The sequence below is a fragment of the Chiroxiphia lanceolata genome, chromosome 9 (assembly GCF_009829145.1).
Source record: "Chiroxiphia lanceolata isolate bChiLan1 chromosome 9, bChiLan1.pri, whole genome shotgun sequence".
Classification (NCBI taxonomy): domain Eukaryota; kingdom Metazoa; phylum Chordata; class Aves; order Passeriformes; family Pipridae; genus Chiroxiphia; species Chiroxiphia lanceolata.
The window spans coordinates 1911960-1924740 of NC_045645.1; positions in this window are offsets into that span (position 1 = coordinate 1911960).

The window sequence follows — 12781 nt, forward strand, 5'->3', positions numbered from 1 at the left end:
AGGACTCACTACAATTTTCTCTGCTTCTATAGCAGCAAAATACTCCTGTGGGGAGCCTGCAGCCTGCTGCCTGGTGCAGGCCAAGGGAGAGAGCAGGAGGTGTCAAAGGCAGGACTGTGGGCGTGGAGAGCAGAAAGGCCACGTCCAGGGTAGAGGAGCAGGGAAAACTCCTGGCAAGGCTGCCCAGCTCCAAGGACCCCAGGGGCTATGGCTTCCCTAGAGCTGCATAGGGGGCACTGGAGCATTTCTCTGCCACCAGCAGCAGCCTCTGAAGCTCCCTCGCACCCGTGGGTTTTGTGCCCCTTGCTCCCTGTGCCGGGCAGGTGAGAGCATTCTCCTGCTCCCTGTTGTTCTCCTTGCTCAGGAAACAGCACCATTGCAGGGCATCCACAGCCCCTACAGCACCTGCCTGGTGTCCCCCAGAGCTCCCATGGTCCAGGACCCCACTGGAGAACCCTGGGACCATCTGTCTCTGTCCCAGCCGTGCCACAGCAGCACCCACCGGCCTCGTGCCAGCCCCATCCCAGGGACATGCCTGCTGCCCAGGGCTGTGGCTGTTAAAGTCAGGACGGGCAGAGCGACATAGAATATTCTTTCAAAGCAGGGACAGGATTACAAGAAGGTTGTAATCACATTATTGTAACAAGTTGCAAACATTTATACTTTTCACATACCACACATGTCAACTTTCTATTGGTGCCTTTTATGTAAATATATATCAGACCATCCACATGTCAACCTGCTATTGGTACTTTTATGTTTACACACACCAGGATTGGTTGCAAAATAGTAAACACAGTTTTTGTCAACTTGCAGAAAGTACAGGAAGTCCATTTCTGTCCTCCATCTTCTTACTGTCTGAAAGTTGCCCACATTGTTTTGCATGCTGTGTTCTCCTCCTTTCAGGGGTGTACTGTAATCCAGTTTATGTCCACTGCTTTGTCGATAAATGCCAGGTTACTGACAAGCTAGTCATAGAATCATAGAATCATAGAATCAGCTGGGTTGGAAGGGACATCTGAGATCATCAAGTCCAACCCTTGATCCAACTCCGCTGTGGTTCCCAGCCCATGGCACTGATGCCACATCCAGTCTCACCTTAAGAAAAAACCTCCAGGGATGGAGAATCCACCACTTCCCTGGGCAGCCCATTCCAGTGGCTGAGCACCCTCTCTGCAAGGAAATTCTTCCTGATATCCAACCTAAACCTCCCCTGGCACAGCTGAAGACCCAGCCCTCTTGTCTTGCTGATGGTTGCCTGGGAAAAGAGACCAACCCCCAGCTGGCTCCCCCCTCCTGTCAGGGAGTTGTAGAGAGTGGGGAGGTCTCCCCTGAGCCTCCTCTTCTCCAGGCTGAACAGCCCCAGCTCCCTCAGCCTCTCCTCACAGCACTTGTGCTCCAGTCCCTTCCCCAGCCTTGTTGCTCTCCTCTGGACCTGCTCCAGCCCCTCAATGTCCTTCCTGAGCTGAGGGCCTAGAGCTGGACACAGCACTCCAGGGGTGGCCTCACCAGTGCTGAGTCCAGGGGAAGAATCACTTCCTTGGACCTGCTGGTCACACTATTCCTGGCAACCCTGACACAGGGCTGTGGCTGCTGCCTGGCTGGAGCAGGGGACAGACCCTGCCCTGCCCCACGGTCCCTGTGGCCACAGCCCCCAGGCCTTTGTGTGCAGGTGCTGTGACTGTTCTGTGCATCGGTAGGTTTTGGGGGTAAAACCACTGCATGGTGGCCCTGCCTGAAGCAGGATCCAAGCAAGTTTATGCAGTGTTGTTAACGGGAGTTGCAGCTTTTCAGCACTTTCTGGCATGCCTGGTGCACCCTGCCACTGAAGTGTGCACCTGGGGTCATATCTACTCATGGGTTGCCCTGTAAATCCTTCAGCCAGTCCTAAGCAGTGACCTTGGCTGAGCACAGAGCATCTTACAACAGCAGCAGCATCACCACAGACACTACAGCCACAGATTTTCACCCAGGCTGCAGCCAGCATTGCAGTGAAGAAGCACAGCCATTGCTGCAGCATTTAATCTACCTTCCACTTACACTGTATAAAGAAACATAAATAGAAAGTAAATGTCTCCTTTTCAAGTAGTCATCTCTATTAATGTAATTTCTAAGAATCACAGTCACTAACCAGAAAAGAAAAAAAAGACACCAAATGTTAAAAACTGTAAATCCTTTGTAGCATCATCCATCTGCTACTGTTCATGAAGATGAGGCTCCATTGAAATAATAAACTTTTTTAAAGAGGATGAGATCAGATAGTTGTCTCTTCTTCAAAACTCTGTAGAAAGGAAACGTTTTTCCAACTGTTTAATTGATGTCAATTTATTGTTAGCATTTGCTAAGCAGAAATTTAACAGAAGTTCCCATTTAATTATTTGTCCTAAATGTCTCATGGACTGTTGCCTGAGGAACAACACACGTGGAAAAGCATTCAAGAAGCACCTGGAAGAAAAGAGCAGAGACCTAAGTTTTTGCTCATGTGGTTCATGCAGAAGGGATTGAGAAACACTATTTTCAAGTCCATTTGTGGACACCAGCAAAAATTTAAAACTCCTGACCAAGAAATGGTCTGCAATAATACTATTCACAGTTCCTAAAGAGCCACAAACTAACACATGTACACGTGAGACATAAAGGGATTCAAATGAATCCTGTCAGACCTTTAGTGAAACTGCATCTTTTCCCCTTCCTATTGAATTTTTTAGCTATGACAAATGTCAAACCAGCATTGTTTACCTTTAGTAGGAAGGGAACCTGAGGTTTTGAGTCCATCCACGTAAATGTTTAATTTTTTCCTTAGGTGACTGCCCCACTGACTATCAGTGGGATGAATTTCTGGATATAGATCTTGGTCTTCAAATTCCAGTACATTCAATAAAAATCTTGACAGCATGTTCTGCGATGCTGGTAAAGCCAGTGAGGTGGTGCTGCTCACAGCAACATGGCCAATCAGTGCACACACATCTTTTCCTGCAAGGTTGCTCAAAATAATTAGCAACAGAGATACAGGGAACTAGAAAGCAAGACTGAAAAATAGTGGGTATCAGCTACAAACCAGTCAAACATAAGAACAGCAGGGTACAGAAAATTCTTGGCTAGAAGACACTTTCTTCATGGGGGATTTTAGCTGCTCATAAATCTGTTGGGAAACAGATATATCCAAGCGTGCTGTGTCAAAGAGAGAATTTCATCATCTGCAAAAAAAGGCAAAACTGCCCTAGATCTAACTCTTACTGTGAGGATGGAGTTGCCTGAGGATATGAAAATAAAGGAATATGTTGGAGCCAAGTTCCATAAGCTTTTTAAATTTAGTACGGCAAATGGTGGATCTATTGCAGAGTACAAAGACAAATGAGCATATTTATATTAAGACATCTAACCTAAGCTCTTGATCATTTCAAAGCCAATATAAATATTGCCATTGACTCCAGGGGGTCCAGAATTTAATTTGTGATTAAGAAAATGCCTGGAAGATGACTGAGGAAGTATATTAAAATCTTCCTCTTTTCTAGGGCTCTTAATCAAAGAATCAGTTAATATGACTTCACAAGAAAAGAACTTGAAGTTTGGTAAAACATACAAAATTCTACTGAAATTAGAAAGTAACCAGATTAGATTACTTTGTAACCTACAGAGCACTCTCTATCACTGTAGGATAAAAGTTGTAAAAGAAAAGAATAAAAAAGAAATGTTTAGGGGCTGTAAGAACAAAGAAGATTTAAAGTTTTCCTAAAATTCCTAATGAGAAAGAAAGTTCTTTCAATAGAAAAGGAAGATTACATTAATAACAATTCAGAATTATGACAATGATGAACTATTATTTAAAAATACACCCTTAACAATAATAAAAATGAAAAAGAATGGAAGACAGTAAAGATAAATGTGAACAATTAACAAAAAGGTCTTTGTATTAATTGACTTTTACAAAAGAGCAGATAAGAGCACGTTGTACAGATCTGAACACAGCTGAGTCAGCCCTCCTTAATTTTGTTGTCCTCTGATATTAAGAGATTCTACAAACATGTTTTGTACCATTGACAAATATTTGCTGAAAAGCTACTGGAAGAAAGGAGGAAGTTTGTCTACAAGAAAATTACAGGAAGCCTAGCAATTACCTTCTACTGAGATTAATCACTGAAGTTTTTGTCCTGGAAGTCGTGCCTCAGTTTAGGTATCAAGAGGCACATATAGGTCTTTCTAAGAGCCAAGACTAGAAAAAAACAAAAAACAAACCCAACTAAACAATAAAAAAAATCCTGATCAGAATAATAAATAAGCTTCTTATCCAGGCACAGACATTTAGGAGAATGACTATAAGGACTAAAATTTGCCAGAGTTCTTGATGTAAGTTAGAGTTGCGAGGTACCTCAGTGTGTTAAATTTAGGCTCAATTGGAGGATCAGAAGGATGTGACTGTAAAAGGGATCAAAATCAGGAAGGAAAGTAGCCAGTTCCTTGAAACTGAATCTTTCTGGAGTATCCTTTAAATACAGCTCAGTAAGGAACCATGTTTTCATCTTTTACACAATGATTATGTTGGTGAAGGTGGCATCCTGGCCTGGCTCAGGAACAGTGTGGCCAACTGGTCCAAGGAATTGATTCTTCCCCCGGACTCAGCACTGGTGAGGCCACCCCTGGAGTGCTGTGTCCAGTTCTGGGCCCTCAGCTCAGGAAGGACATTGAGGGGCTGGAGCAGGTCCAGAGAAGAGCAACAAGGCTGGGGAAGGGACTGGAGCACAAGTGCTGGGAGGAGAGGCTGAGGGAGCTGGGGCTGTTCAGCCTGGAGAAGAGGAGGCTCAGGGGAGACCTCCTCACTCTCTGCAGCTCCCTGACAGGAGGGGGGAGCCGGGGGGGGCGTTGGTCTCTTTTCCCAGGCAACCATCAGCAAGACAAGAGGGCTGGGTCTTCAGCTGTGCCAGGGGAGGTTTAGGTTGGAGATTAGAAAGAATTTCTTTGCAGAGAGGGTGCTCAGCCATTGGAATGGGCTGCCCAGGGAAGGGGTGGATTCTCCATCCCTGGAGATTTTTAAAAAGAGACTGGATGTGGCATCAGTGCCATGGGCTGGGAACCACAGTGGGGTTGGATCAAGGGTTGGACTTGGTGATCTCGGAGGTCCCTTCCAACCCATCTGATTCTATGATTCTATGATTCTTTGATTCTATGATTGTTTATCTGCTGTCTTTATGTCTGAAAAAAAATTTAGTCTCAGCATTTCACAGCAGAAACTGCTGCTTGCCTCGTTTTCTAACAGCCTCTCTTTTCTTACCACTTGAGGCATTAACAGTCAGGAATCTGTTAATCTGCAGAGCAGGATTTAGCTCGATCAACATTAACAATGTATCACTACTTCTCTACTGGTTGACTTACTGACAAGGCAAATGTAATGACTCTTCACCTGGCTTTGTTATCCACCTTTTGTCTGGGTTTAAAACGTAATGAAAAGTGCACAAAACATTCTTCCACTCTTACAAGTGAGGTTCCTCAGCTCGGCGTGATCAGACGCCGCTGTCACAGGAGCAAGGTTGAACTGAAAGGGCAGCAGCTCCCAGGAAAGCCACCACAGGCACCAGAGGGGACAGGCTTTCTACACCCAGCTCATCCTTCTCCCCAGAGCCATAACAGGACTATAACTGTGTGATGTGGGAAGAGACAGGTATCATTGCATTTATTAATATATATTATGGAGGCACCTGCTCTCTTGCTCTTGCATTCCTTCACCTCAGTCTCTTCCAGCAGCTCTTCCATTTGGGAATCCCTGCTATAATTTCACTGCAGACCCAGCAAAAAGAAACACTCTTTCTATTTGAATTTTAGAAATACCGAGGTCTGCAAACACAGCAAGCAATTCTGGCAAATTTAAAGTCCTCTTCAAGCCAGGTTCATACAATCCAAGCTGTAATTACACATAGCCAGGAAAGTCACACCGTGCCTATATTAACTTGGACTGATCTTGCAGAACAGTTCTCATGGAAACACGCACCCTCAGTGTGTTTGTTGACATGATGATGTGCAGAAGGATTGCTGATAAATAACACTGGGACTCAAGTAAAACTTCTCCAGAAATAATCTACAGTATGACAAAATGAAGGCTACAGAGTCACTGTGATATTAAATATGAAAGACCTTTCCGATTTCCTTACAGCGTTCAGTATAACGGATTTATTAGCAGTTCCTCACTTTATGGTAAATGATGCATAAATGATGGCAAAGGTGTACAAGAGAACTGTATAAAGACTCTTGCAGAGTGAATAAATTGGTTGAGTGCCAGCTTTTCTAAGGGTGAATGGTTCCACTGACTTGTTTAGGGCATATCATGCAATGATGGATGTAAAATTACAGCATTTCAGAATGGCAACAGTTCAAGGGAAGATTCCAAATTTATGAGGGACAACACTCTTATTCTAATAAACCAAACATGTGGCCTCAGCCTCTCCCTGCAGGAGAATAATTTTTCTGTTCCAAGGCAGGAGAGGTAGAACAAAGCACCTTGTATGCACAAGAACTCGGTTTTATACTACAAAGCTGAAGCTCAGCTGAAGACCAGACAAAGACTTATTTTTTTGTTTTGTTTTCATAGCTATACCTCTGCACTTTTAAGGCAATCATGTCCATGTGTGATAATGTCCTTTTGAAATGAGACCAGCATTCCAATAAGCTTCCTGCAAAATTCACGGCTTTCTTTGCACCGTAGTCCATTGCCATTTCCACAGGGCTTTTGTGATATACATAAGGAAAGTGTCAATTCAAATTCAAAGACAGAGAATACCTTTTTTGATGAAGCATCCTGTATATCATGTACTAGCTGGAGGTGTTCTCTGCTGCCTGACAGGGAACAATGACATGACAAGCAGGAAGAGAAAGAGCTTTTAACCAGTTTAATGTGCAGAGAGTCGGCACTCACTGAAAAGTCATTTGCCTGTTTGCTGGGTTTTTTTAAGTATGTCTCTTTCCTTTGACTTGTCATTACTCCTGTAATATACAATTTTGCTTTCTGTTTGTAATTTTCTGCTGCAGTGATTCCAAAGGTTCAAAATAATCTCCTTCTATCTTACTAGAAACAAGATAAGGAAATATGTTATCTGAATAGTTTGCTTATTTCAAAACCTAAATGAAGTCCCATTTAGCATACCTTTCACTGCTAGACTTTTCTTACTGATGCTGCAGAGGCCTTACAGGAGTATTACAGTGCTTGTGCTCTATACTTTCCTGGAAGTGATCTGGGCCAAAAGCATTTTTCATGAAAGAAAATGGTCAAGATTTGTTCTAAATGGCAATCTGTTAAGCACTGTTCTGTGGACAAAACAAAAAGTCAGAACGTCATTGCCCTTTTCTTCTGGGAGAGAAAAATTAATCTATTAAATGCAAAGCAACACAGAATTCTGCTTGAAGCTGAAAAACATATTTTGAGCTGTTATCAGGCACATTACATGACATTAAAGATAAAATTTAAGGATCGGTCATTTTCTACCATTCTTGAATGCAGTTTATTTTTCAAGTTAAGCTTTCAAATATTGAAAGTTCACATTCATGCCTTGATCGAAAATGATAAATGAACTACTGAATTAGAAGAAGATGCTGCTATTATTTTAACCAGTAAACTGACTCAGGGTTAATCTGGGTGCTATTTAGCCTATTGAAAGTGTTTTGAGTGAACATATGGTTTCTATTGTGAAATCAAGGCACAGTTTTAACTACGAATATAGATAATTACCCTTTGGACTTTAAACATTTATATGTGTCACGTTATGTTGGAGCATTTTTCATGGTCAATAGGTTGAAAGGTTATAGAGTCGAAAATGTAAATTGAGTGTGTTTGAGTAAAACTCTGCAGTGTAATGATAGTACAATTCACTACTGCTCTCTCTTGGAAAGAGGCAGCAATAACATGCAGTGAGCATGAGCAATGTAACAGGCTATTTATTTAAATACAGGTTGTTATGGTAAAAGATTTTAACACGAGAATTACAGGAATTCAGCCGTGGTATATATCGCTAGAAAAACCCCTGGTTGCTGGAGCTTAATTTGATATATACACACAGTATATTTGGGGGCCTAATTACAATGCTAACAATAAAATCTTTAAATAAACCCTGTGTGTGTGTGCATGTGTGGAGTATTTAATGTGCACCAGCAAATACAGAGTAAGGCATTGGACCATAAACCATTGCTACAAGGACTTCCAAAAAACACCACAAATAAAATGTTTAGTCTCATGATTTCTCTTCTATATATGTTAATTTTCTTTTACTATATTTTAAATACATACTTCTATGCATTGTATTAGATTTTGCAAGAGAATCCAGTCTTTCTCCATGAACACTAAAGAGCAATGAAATCCCCTTTTTCCTTGCCCACGTGTGCTTTCTGGAGCCATTCATGGAGCCATTTTAGTTATGTCGTGGTTCTACTCCTGCTATTTCCCATTTCTAGAAACACACAGTAGAAAACCACTTTTTAGTCACTTCTGGAAGTATGCATATTCAAAATATCCTTTTCTTACTCTTTACACCATAAACTGCATCCAAAACTGCTTCACTTATCTCTCGTTTTCCATGGCAACCTGTTTTCTTAGCAGTTTCAGGCATTGTTTTCTAACTTCTGAAGAATTACTTCTTTCCTTTCTTCCCTTCCATCATAGGTGGTCACTCCCTGTCACTCTCAGCCTGGGAACCACAAAGTGTGGTTATTGCTACAATAATGGTAGTAATGGCAATTAGCAAAAATTCATTGCTCCCTGAAAAATCCTTAATACTCACATTTTGGGTTGTTACCTTTGAAGCAGGGTAAAACATGGAAAAAAAATTTTTCATAGATTTTTTAAAAGTTGGGGGATTTTTCTTCATTGGAAAAGATGGGTTTTCAGGATTTTCACATCTATATATATTTGTTTGTTTGTTTAAAATCAGCTCAATCTTAAACTGTGTGGCCCTATAGTAGGGGGAGTTTTTTTGGTGTCTAACAGACAGTCTGGCTGCACTTCAACTTGAAATAAACCCAGTGGCAAATGGATTATACTATTTAAAAGATGAGTTGCCATGAATCCATGGGCAGGTTACGAAATGCAGTTTCTGAAGTGTTTTGGATCAGTTCAGGTAGCAAGTATTTTTATTTTGGATGAAGTGGGATTTAACATGACATTTTCTTCCAGTTTTCCTGACAGCAAAATTGAATATCATTGTCCTAGTTGAACTGTGTCGGTGTCACAGAACTGCCATTTGCTGTTAAAAATGCTAAGGTGAAAAATTATTGAGCAGCTTTCCCAACTAATACCATTACTACCCTTCAGTGTTTGTGCTACAGTAATATAAAGAGGCACAAGCTGAGAGCAAGGCTCTATTTTGTTAGACATTGCAAAAATATGTAATAGGAGATCTTTCCCAAGAGAGAGTAGAGTATCTGTAGAGAAGGTAAGATTGAGGAGGGGGAGCAGAAGGAATTGAAGGCTGGAGCAGACCAGTGGCACTACAAGAAATTGGAAACTTTTATTTTATTTTGGTTTATGTTTAAACCTCAATTTGTTATTCCCTCGAAATCAGCCTTTTTGCTAGTTTTTGAAAATGCACTTTGTTTATTGTCTTTCTGTGTGTGACTTTGCCTTTTTCTGTGTCACTTCTTTCCTTCTTTTAATTTCTCTCTCCTTTCTCGATTACTTGGTCCGAAAACCATTTTCCTAAAACATTCAGTTGTATTTATCATTTAATCTATTCTCTTTAGGATGTAATATCAACTTTTGGACAAGTAAATACACCTCCTCTCTAAAGAAGTCTGTCTTTGTTGTTCCACTCCTATATAAAGTTTTCGGTTTTGCCTGCTGCTTTTATCTTCATTATCTATGTGCAGACAGGACTTTTTGATTACTTGATTGGAGACGTGCAAACTCTTGGGCAAAAAAAAAAAATCCCTGAAGATTTTATAACCCAATGGAAAACAAATTACCATTTTTTTTTTTTTAATGAAGAAAAGGAAGAAAGGAGCTACCAGTGCTCTCCAGAAGTTGTATCTTCCCACTGGCTGGTGTTGGAGGTGAACCTGAAAAGACACGACAATGGTATTTTGTCTCTGCACTTTGAATTTATTTCTGGTGGATACTGCATCTACATAGAAACAACTGCTGTGTGGAAATATACTTTCAGATACACACGAAACTTTTTGCTTGTCAATTTTCAAGATGCTTTAAATGACCACTGCATTTTTGATCACCCCAGAATAGAAAGTCTCCCAGAAGCTGCCCTTGGCCTGCCCGTCACTGTTTGTGTCTCTCTGTGAGGCCTCGAGTTACAGCTGAAAAAATACTGCAAATGGGGCCACTACATGATTTTAATCCCCCCTCTTCCTCTCACTGCAAAGATCTAATTTTTTTTTGCCATGCAAATATTCATTCCTATTTCTCTCTTAATAAGCTTATCTCACTGATAGTTTGACTGAGCTCATGTTGTATTCAAAACTCAGAGTTTCCTAATTAAAGTCCAATTCCAATATTCCTCCTCAGATATTCAGCGCTTCTGCACGCTGTGAAGAAAGATATTTTTAGAAAATATGGGCCACTTAATTCCCGTTAAGTTTTCTGTAACAGATGGTATAGTTATTTGATTTATGCATTCACCTTCACGTGGCCCTGCTGACTGCCAGGGTTGTTTTTTTTTTTAAAACTCCGAAATTCTTTTTTGTTATGCGCCGAAACTTCGCCCTTTTCCCCCTGCATGAAATATTAGTTTTACTTAGAAAATCTAACTGCGTGCAATTTTCACATTACCCAAATTGTGCACGGTCTGGTGATTAATTTTATTGTCTTGATCAGAGCCTCAGCCTGATGTTCAGGGCTCATTACAGCAGGAGGAATTCAGCTGAGCACGAATCTTAACCAGGTGTGGCTTATTAAAGTGGCAGCATCCAAATTTAAAGACCATCAAGGATTTGTATAAAAATTGATGCTTTTAGCTGTGGTCCCCTCTCAGGATCCTAGAGTTGTAATACAAAAAGGACACTGTAGGTTGCTCGTGAAAATCACTCACATCCATCACGTGAAAATGCAGCTCAGATCTGTTCCTTCCTTGAGTCCGAAGAGTTGCATTATACCTTCAGTACAGCACACTCCTACCAAACATCTTCAAAACTTTCCTTAGTCTGACACAGATTACAGCTCTGAGCATACAGTTTGCACTATGTAGCGAATCATGTGTTTCTCATCCCTCAGAAAATATTTTTCTTTCCTCTGAAGATGCCCTTACAGCATCAGGACAAATACTGAGGGGAGGTAAAGCTGGTAGGAAGCCACAGGCAGTATTTATCTTGAATTCAACCCAGACTTTGTATTTTCATTCTGTATTTTTTGTCAGTCTGGTCTGATGTGGGGGAAAAACAGCGTGGGGTGTGGGTGGGAAAGAGAAAACTTTTTACTACCAGGTGAGCCTATTTTCACCCCAAGTGTGAGTGCTGGTCCCTCACAGGTGACATCAATACACTGCTGATAAGCTGTCAGGTGGCCAGCAAGGCTCATTACCTACTAGAGAAACAAGACAGCTTGCACTTCATTTAAATTTTGGGAAGCTTTCAGGACAGAGATTTAAGTGGGATTGTTGCTCCTCTCATAAGCTTTGGATAACTGATCTGAATTGAGTGTGCTTTTGCTGCTACTGTTGTGAGGAAGGACAGCCTAGCACTTCCCTGCTTCAGAAACGTGAGTAAAAATACCCTTTCTCACAGATAAAATGAAGTCAAGGTAAATTTGAAATTGTAGTTTTCTGCCATTTCATTGTGCTCTGCTGGTGTCAGGTGGAAGTATCAAATGCAGCCGTGCATTCAGAGGCTCTGGTGTCTAAAGTAGCTGCTCCTCCCAGGTCAGTGCTGGTTCATGCTGCCTTGAACCTAACAGGTGTTTTCCTACCACCAAGAATAGGGCTGGGCATGATGTAAGATTTTCCAAAAGAAAAAGACTTCTGGGACAGTGTTTATGACCACAAATTATTTCAACTGGTGACTTCATAGGGATTTTCTCACCCTCTGTGCCTCTGAAGTGCTTACAAGTAGAAAACAGTCTGGGGACTCCACCACCTGAGTGTAAATGTTGTGTGTTTAAAGTCAGTGACTAAGAAATGACTTATTTCCTTTATTACTGGGAAAAGCAAAGTGTGCTGGTTGGAACTGGGCAGAGTTAACTTCCTCCATGGGGGCTAGTGTGGGACCGTGTTTGGGATTTGTGTTGGTAATGCAGGGAGGTTTCAGTTCCTGCTGAGGAGGGCTCACACAGCATCAAGACCTTCCTTGCTCCTCACAGTGGTGCACAGGGAATTGTGAGGGGACACTTCCAGGACAGCTGACCCCAGCTGAGCAGGAGGACATCCCATACCATCATCCTCAGCATGTAAAGAGGAGGGAAATGGGAGGAAGGGGGTGGGACATTGAGAGTGATGGTATTTTTGTGTTTCCAAGTAACTGTTGTGTGGTTTCCTGGGGATGGCTGCACACCTGCCTGCCCATGGGAAGAGGTGAACCGATGCCTGTTTTATTTTGTTTGTGTGAGTGGCTTTTGCTTTCCCTGTTAAACTGTCCTCATATTAACCCAGAAGTTTTCTCCTTTACCCCTCTGATTCTCTCCCCCCACCCCAGCTGGGTGGTGGTGGTGAACAAGTGGCTCTGTGATGTTTAGTTGCCAGCTGAGGTTAAACCACAACACAAGGAAAGAAGCAAAACGTCTTTGAAATGTGATTGAGGCTTAATCCTCAGCAAATCAAGAACTTTACACAGGGTGATACTTCCCTTTTTTTGTGTTCTGTGTGCT